Source organism: Salvia miltiorrhiza, chromosome 4, assembly GCF_028751815.1.
Source record: "Salvia miltiorrhiza cultivar Shanhuang (shh) chromosome 4, IMPLAD_Smil_shh, whole genome shotgun sequence".
Lineage (NCBI taxonomy): Eukaryota > Viridiplantae > Streptophyta > Magnoliopsida > Lamiales > Lamiaceae > Salvia > Salvia miltiorrhiza.
In genome coordinates, this window is record NC_080390.1 from 7,825,640 (window position 1) to 7,832,633 (window position 6,994).

The 6,994-nt window shown below is 39.5% G+C and overlaps 1 long non-coding RNA gene across 1 annotated transcript; it reads left to right on the plus strand.

Moving 5' to 3' along the window:
- The first annotated feature begins 388 nt into the window (after positions 1 to 388).
- Positions 389 to 3,060, plus strand: LOC131022548 (uncharacterized). Its single transcript, XR_009101331.1, has 3 exons — positions 389 to 762; positions 2,150 to 2,210; positions 2,811 to 3,060. It is a non-coding gene; the product is annotated as an uncharacterized LOC131022548 (long non-coding RNA).
- Positions 3,061 to 6,994: the final 3,934 nt, after the last annotated feature.

A 6,994-nucleotide genomic window follows, 5' to 3' on the forward strand; every position in this document is an offset into this window, starting at 1 on the left:
TTATCTTCGCGTGTTTAAGACCGCGATGAGAATCCTTGAGTCGATGAATTATTATTTTTCCGAGTTATAACCAACTTAGCTAAGTTGGGTTATTTATTATGATGGAGTTTATTTCACATTGTTACTTAAGTCGTGAATTATTTCCGACTTTGAAGCTAATTAAATCTACGGATTTAATTTAAGTATTAGAATGACGAACGGATTGAATCTACGGATTTAATTTAGCATTTATCGATGTTAGCAAGCACGAAACCAGTATTTTAATACTGAGAGTGACCGACACTGAAGGATTTTATTTAGATCTTCTCTTAGATCACTTCACCACTCACGCCACCCAATCCCAACGCTTGCCAACGCTACAAGTAAAGAAAAGAAGAAAAATTCAAAAGGGGACAAGAACCATCATGACTTGGCATTGGAACTACCAAATTGCATGCCACAAGTTACCTTCCATTGGTGGCAGCCACCCCCACCCTATCCTACCCCAAATTTTCGTGCATAGCCTCCCCAAAAGCAAGAGTGGCTGCAAACTTCTCCCATTCCATTCATTTTCACTCCAAGAAAGTGCTAAGGCAAGAAAGTGCTCTCACTCTCTTCTCCCCTCTCCATTTTCGTCCCTCCACTTCTCCCCCACTCCCAAGACTCTTCTCCCACCATTATCACACTCCATAGAAGCCCTTGAAGCCCCAAGAGGAGTATCAAAGCAAGGGAGAGCATGGGAAAACTAGGGCGTAAAGTTAGAGTGAAGGTTGTGCTTCGAGGGTGAGTTTTCTTTTGTCTTCTCAACTGAAAATACTTTAAGACCACGGATTTTTACACATATGTGTGCTATATTGTGTGAGGATATGTTTTATGGTCTTGGATGTTTATTTTGGTAGAGTTTATTGGGTGAAAAATCGTGCATGAGGTAAAGCTGCGAATCTGCCATAAGCACACTGCTCCGGCAGTATTTTGCAAGGCGATTTCAGTCGTCCAAACGGTGCCCAAAAATTCCGAAATTAATTATGTATCATATTTTATATGTTTTCTACACTATGGTATATTTTCAGAATTTTTAGAGCTCTTATGATTTATTTATGAATTGTTAAACATCACTGCCCGTCTGGAATGCATTTCTGGTAAACAATCTTTGGGAGGCCATAAGTCACGTTTCAATCGGTAAAACCCTTTGAAACATTAATATGATACTCTATACTCCCTTATCTTTCGTTTGAAACTGGCCTCACTATTTTTGGATGAGGGAAATTCCCGGTATAATTCTTTGAAGTCTAGTTCTTATTCTGTGTATCCTCCAGTAGGTTTTACAAACCTACGACTTTGAGGTGGCAAAGGCCAACCTAAATCTTTGATTCTCAAGCCCATTTTTATATTGAATATCCATTGACATGTTGGGAACTTATTTGTTCATTTGTAGAATTTTTGGTAAAGCCTAAAGTGGTTTTTCTGAATTAACCTTTGAATCTGCCGAACTTGAACTCTTTTTGTGCACTGAACTTTGGATGTTAATATCTCCTAAACCATGAATCTTCTTGGGGTAAATTCAACTGGAGAGTGTCACACTCTCTCCCTAGTTTTCAGATTGACCCTTGGAGTTCCCAGTGGCCTTTTGTAATGGGAGATATGAATTTTTAAATAAGGCCCATTGACTTGGTTCTAATCTGGAAATCTAAAATTTCCAGATTTTTGCTTGTTAAGTACCCATCTTTGAGTGGGCATATCTTGCTCGTTTGAACCCTGTTTCATTCGATTCAAATTGGAGAATGATCATTGAAATGTCTAGTTTCCAGAATGTCCTTTGGAGCCTCATTTAGAGATCCGAGGCAGAATTGGTGTCTGTTGCAAAACAGCCCCTTAAGAGCTCAAGTTGTTGAATTATTTTCTAAGTTTGAAAGTTGGTTTTAAAGGATGTTTCATGAAATATTATGTATATGTGCATGACGAGTTTGGGATATGTTTTGTGCAAAGTTTTCATGAAAATGAGTGAGTTAACCTAGATAAGGCATCAAGATAAGCTAACGTATGTAAAATGCATAATCCCTAGTTCGATTTTGCGTTGTAAGTCCGGGAATAGGTTGACCTAGAGATCCCAAGTAGACAACGGTTTTTGTTATCCATGATATGTGCTAAGAGTTGAGAACTCGTCTTGTAGGAATTGGTTCACAGGACGGTACCACCGCTTAAGATCACCTCTCTTCCACACTAAGGATCAGGTAGGCATTACTTTCACTATACGTATATAGAGATCCCCTGCGTGGCGTAGGCCTCTTATACAGATAAATGCATGAGATGAATTAACTGTTAATTTCAGTTTTATATGTCTATCAAACGAGTTTAATGCTACCTTTGAACAAGTTATTTCGTTACAAAATCTTTGAATTAAAGTTATTCCAAGTATTGTCTTGCCATAAAATGTTTCAGTTTTAGTATGATATCTATCTGCTTTGGCTTTGCCAATGATGTAATCGAATTCGGGTCTTGAGCAGTTGATAGCTATCCTGCCTTGACTAGTGTACACCAATGACCGTGAGTCATCTAGCGGGTTGGCCGGTCAAGTGTTCGTGAGAGGTGGCCACCTCTCCGGCACACAGTTCCAGATATGATAGAATACAAGAGAACTTAGTCTGCAGACGAACTTTAAGAACCACAAATGAATTTAGTAAGCTTGGGCCTATTTAGCTAAAACTCCCTTGCTGTACTGTTTATAATGGCATGACAATTTACAGTTTTATGATGCATGTATTTTATATTTAGGCATACGTGCCCACTGAGTACTCTCGTACTCAGCCCTGCATATATTTCTAAATGTGCAGGTTGAGCAGTGGCTGATGGAGATGAAGTGAAGAGCGGAGCTTTTGTCATAAGTTAAATGAATGAACTCTTGGATACATGTCTTCATACATGTAATCAGATTATGTTATTCCGCTGCGTACTCTTAGGTTTTATGTTCTTTCAGTTAAGCCAGTTTTATCTGAACCTACAAGTCTGTTCGAGTCTTGTGACTAAACATCAGGTGTATTATAAATTTTCCCTTCTTTAAACAAATTTTAGTTCGATCCTCTATTATTTGTTCACCCCCTTTTTTGTCGCCGTCGATAACTGTGTCCTTAGTTACGTTTTCCTGGCTTATTTATCCTTAATTAAGTCCGGTCGTGACAGAAACTCCCTTTCTATCGCCGTCGATAACTGTGTCCTTCGTCGCGGCTTCCCGGCTTAGTTATCCTCAATTAAGTCGAGCCCGCTCCGTAACAGAGTGGTATCAGAGCGGTTCGTTTGCTCTGAATCCAAGAGTTACCCAGTTAGTCCTAAATTTTATATTAGTTTGGAAGAGTCAGTCGACAAAAGCTCAGCACTTCATCGCATCGTCACGCTCAACAAGAAAGAAAGAGGTAATAATTTACGAACGTTGAAAGTTCACGTTTCATACGAATGTGATGATGCTTACTTTTCAAGGTTTATGCTTTATTAATTGATTTGATATCTCAATGAACTTTGATGTGTTAAGAATGCATGATCACTGTTACGAGAAGAACAGTAGAAACTAGAAACTCAGTTATCTTTCACTATAGCCATAGTGAAGAGCCAAGAAAGAGGAAGAAAATCAAATGTCACTTGAAGAGACACGAGAATCCAATGAGAAGGTATGCAATAAGATGAAAAGAAGAGTGTCACACACGAGTAAGTGACACGGGCATAGTTCATTATTCGGGCTGTTCACACGTGACAGAATATCGAACCAACTATTGCCTTACCCGACCAGAACTTAGTTAAGACATTGCTCATAGCGATGAGAGTGACTTATGCAATTAGCTAGCGGTGGTGTGATGAGCTAATACTCATTTCAAACCCCTCAATTATCACCAATTACGACATGAAGAGAACCTTCATGATTTATGTTCGAATTTCAGAGCTAGGCTCACAAGGGGTTATGACGCTTTGTGCATGATTCTTTAATATTGCGATTAGAATTATTAACTTACAATTTTAGATACTCGAAACCTTTCTGATTAAAGTTACCTATTACATTACACGTGAGCATAATTTAGAACCCCTATTAATTACGATCACCTACTACGAATCGGAAAGATAAGATGTGACATGGGTAACTAGAAGTTACCAACCTTTATCATCGACTAGTAAATCTACGCAAGTGCATAAGATGGGAGAAGTTCCCGAAAATGATTCAGAGGTAAATAGAGCTGGGGACATCGATAGCGGTTTGACGCATACATTAAGGGATTGAGACCCTAATGAGACTCTAAGGGTATACTCAGGAAAAGTATACATACTTTAGCCTATCAGAGACATCGCCCTTGTTAGAACATCTTGGATTAGACGTTCAGTTTAGTAAGAAGAATGAAAGTGTTGACTAAGATCATTACATGCCTTAGTACTATGTGAGGTGACCCATATCCTATAAGATGCTCGGAAAAGCAAAGTCCATTTTTGTGGGAGATTGATGATTCGAAAGGTCCCTCGCAAGGGCACGAGTATACTTCAAATTATACGATTACATACAAGCGCTATGTGAATGAATGCTAAGTACTAGAAGTCCCACATTAAGATCATTTAGAGGAAGTTTGTTAAGTAAGCTTGATTACAGTTGAGAAGTCTTACTTTGCTATAGAAGATTTAAGGAAGGATGTTGATTTAGAAACCAGACTTCAAGCTTGAGAATCTTCCAAACATTCTCAAGGATAGGTTTTAGATGTTAAGGAGAAAGTAGAGACTTTATACCAAAAGTACCTTTTGCAGCCAATGATCAAGACCTACCAAGTTCGGAAAGTATTTCCATGTGACTGAGAAGTAATTGTGTTGGACCTGGCCAGTCCACATGACCAAAATCTCAGTAGTCGTCATATATGGGTCTCTACACCTATATATGTAAAACCTTCATCTGAAAAGCCAAACGGGTTCAGACTATTAGGTCATTTCGCTTCGACCTTTTAGTCAATTCATTTCTACCCTATGGTTATTCATTTCAATTGTTTGGCGAACACTTTGCCCAATTGCCATTTGTGATTTGAATCATTGCGATCTACTAACTGTTGGTAGATTTTCTATGACCCAAAGACAAGTAAGTATTCACTAGATTAAATCAGTCCGACACGAATGCCTCGACCCAAGGGTCAAGCACGTGATACATTTAGACCACCTTGTATGTTTTTAGTAGGACGTTATTTGTGTATTTCAGAAACAATGATTGATCCGATGCTTATGTATGCCCCTATGTTGGCTCAGTTGTGTTGACTGGTACTAAAACACTGGTCCACTGGACGTAACGTGACTAAGTTCTTTTGTGATAATTTTTGCTAGACCGCCAGTCCATCACGTATAGTACCTGGATAGACCAATAGATCCAGATTCGAGTGTTGATATAAAAGTCCTCATCAAGGTAATTTTCCATAACTATTTAGTGACCCCATCGATCTTTTGCGGCAAGCTACTTTCGCCACGTTTTACTCATATGTTAGCATGAGAAAGAGTATGAGCGAGTTTTGAGAACCAAGAAACGAGTTGCCGATTTGATGATATGCGTCTGAACGTTTTTCATAATGTAGTAACGACTATATGTCAACTCATCGGAATGCCACCAAGACGAGGGCATCCGAGAAGAGGGAGAAGAATTCCCCGAGATGATTAAAGAGGTCCAGTACCAGGGCCAGAACAAATATCGCCCCACCATCCTTACAACCAGAAGGTAGAATAGAGGAATTATCTCTACGACAAACCCCACCTATCCTCGGTAGGACAGGAGATCCAGCAAAAGCTGAGACTTGGGTAAGAGCTATTGAGTGCATTTTCAATTTCATTTGCGTTGTACAGACCAGGAAGGAAAGCACAGAGAAAAACGATGACAGTTGAACAATTAGAAATTTTACGCGGGATCATTCTAAAACAGAGATATATGATAAGTATATACCCCATGGCTATCGCAAGAAGAAGGAGATTGGATTTTTTTTCAGTCTAAAGTAGAGAATAATGACTATTACTTAGTACGATAGGATGTTCTATGATATGTCAAGATATGCGCCAGAGCAAGTAGAGACGGAATAAAAGATGGCTGAAAATTTTTGTGCCGGTCAAAGGCACGAGATCCGGATGGCTTTGGCAAGCCATTGGGGATTACCTTACACGGAATCGCATAGCGGAGCGATGGACATGGAGGCAACAACGCCGAGAGCAAGACCAGTAACAATGCCTATGCCAACACCTCCACATAACTAAGATCTTAGTGGTTGCCAATCGAGATTTGCAATCTTGAAGAAGAGAGGTATCCCAATAGATAGACTCGCACCATAAGATCTTGCCTTATCCCGAAGAGCATAGTGACGACTAGGATGACTCAGTTTGTCATTAGTTATCAACCACTAGGAAGTGATACTTTCACAATTAGAAGGATACACTAAGCGTCAAACTATCTTTTGACCTTGGATCGGTAGAAACAAAGTTGCTTCTGGAGTCTCGAGCGGAGAGCCGGAACAGTTACTGTGTATGACGAAGTTTTCCATCGAATGTCAAAGTATGTTCCACGACGGTGGACACCATTGAGAAACGCATAAAGAGGTTTGGAAACGAATTATGTCATGAGATATTGAATTTCCCTAACAAGCCAAACAGATTTTACGCAGGAGTAAGAAATGAGTGAGACTCTCATATTGTAGTCACTACTATCCATCGGTAAAAACCACGCACAGTCAAAGTATAGACTACCTTATGATGGTCGTAAAGAAAACAAATGGGACAACAGTAGCAATTGCCAAGCGAGAAGGAAGCTATGGCAATGGCAATCTTCCCAACAACAGAGCTAAGAAAAACCAGGGTACTCCTAAACAGATAGGAGATAACCAACAAAGGATCCTGCCCTGCCCAAAGTATGACAAGAACCCTAGAAGATGCTGCAATAATAATAAAGTGAAAGTGAAGATTGTTACACGGTAACCAGAAGGGCATTTTGCAAACCGTTGTTTAAATAAGGAACAAGAGACGGGCCTAT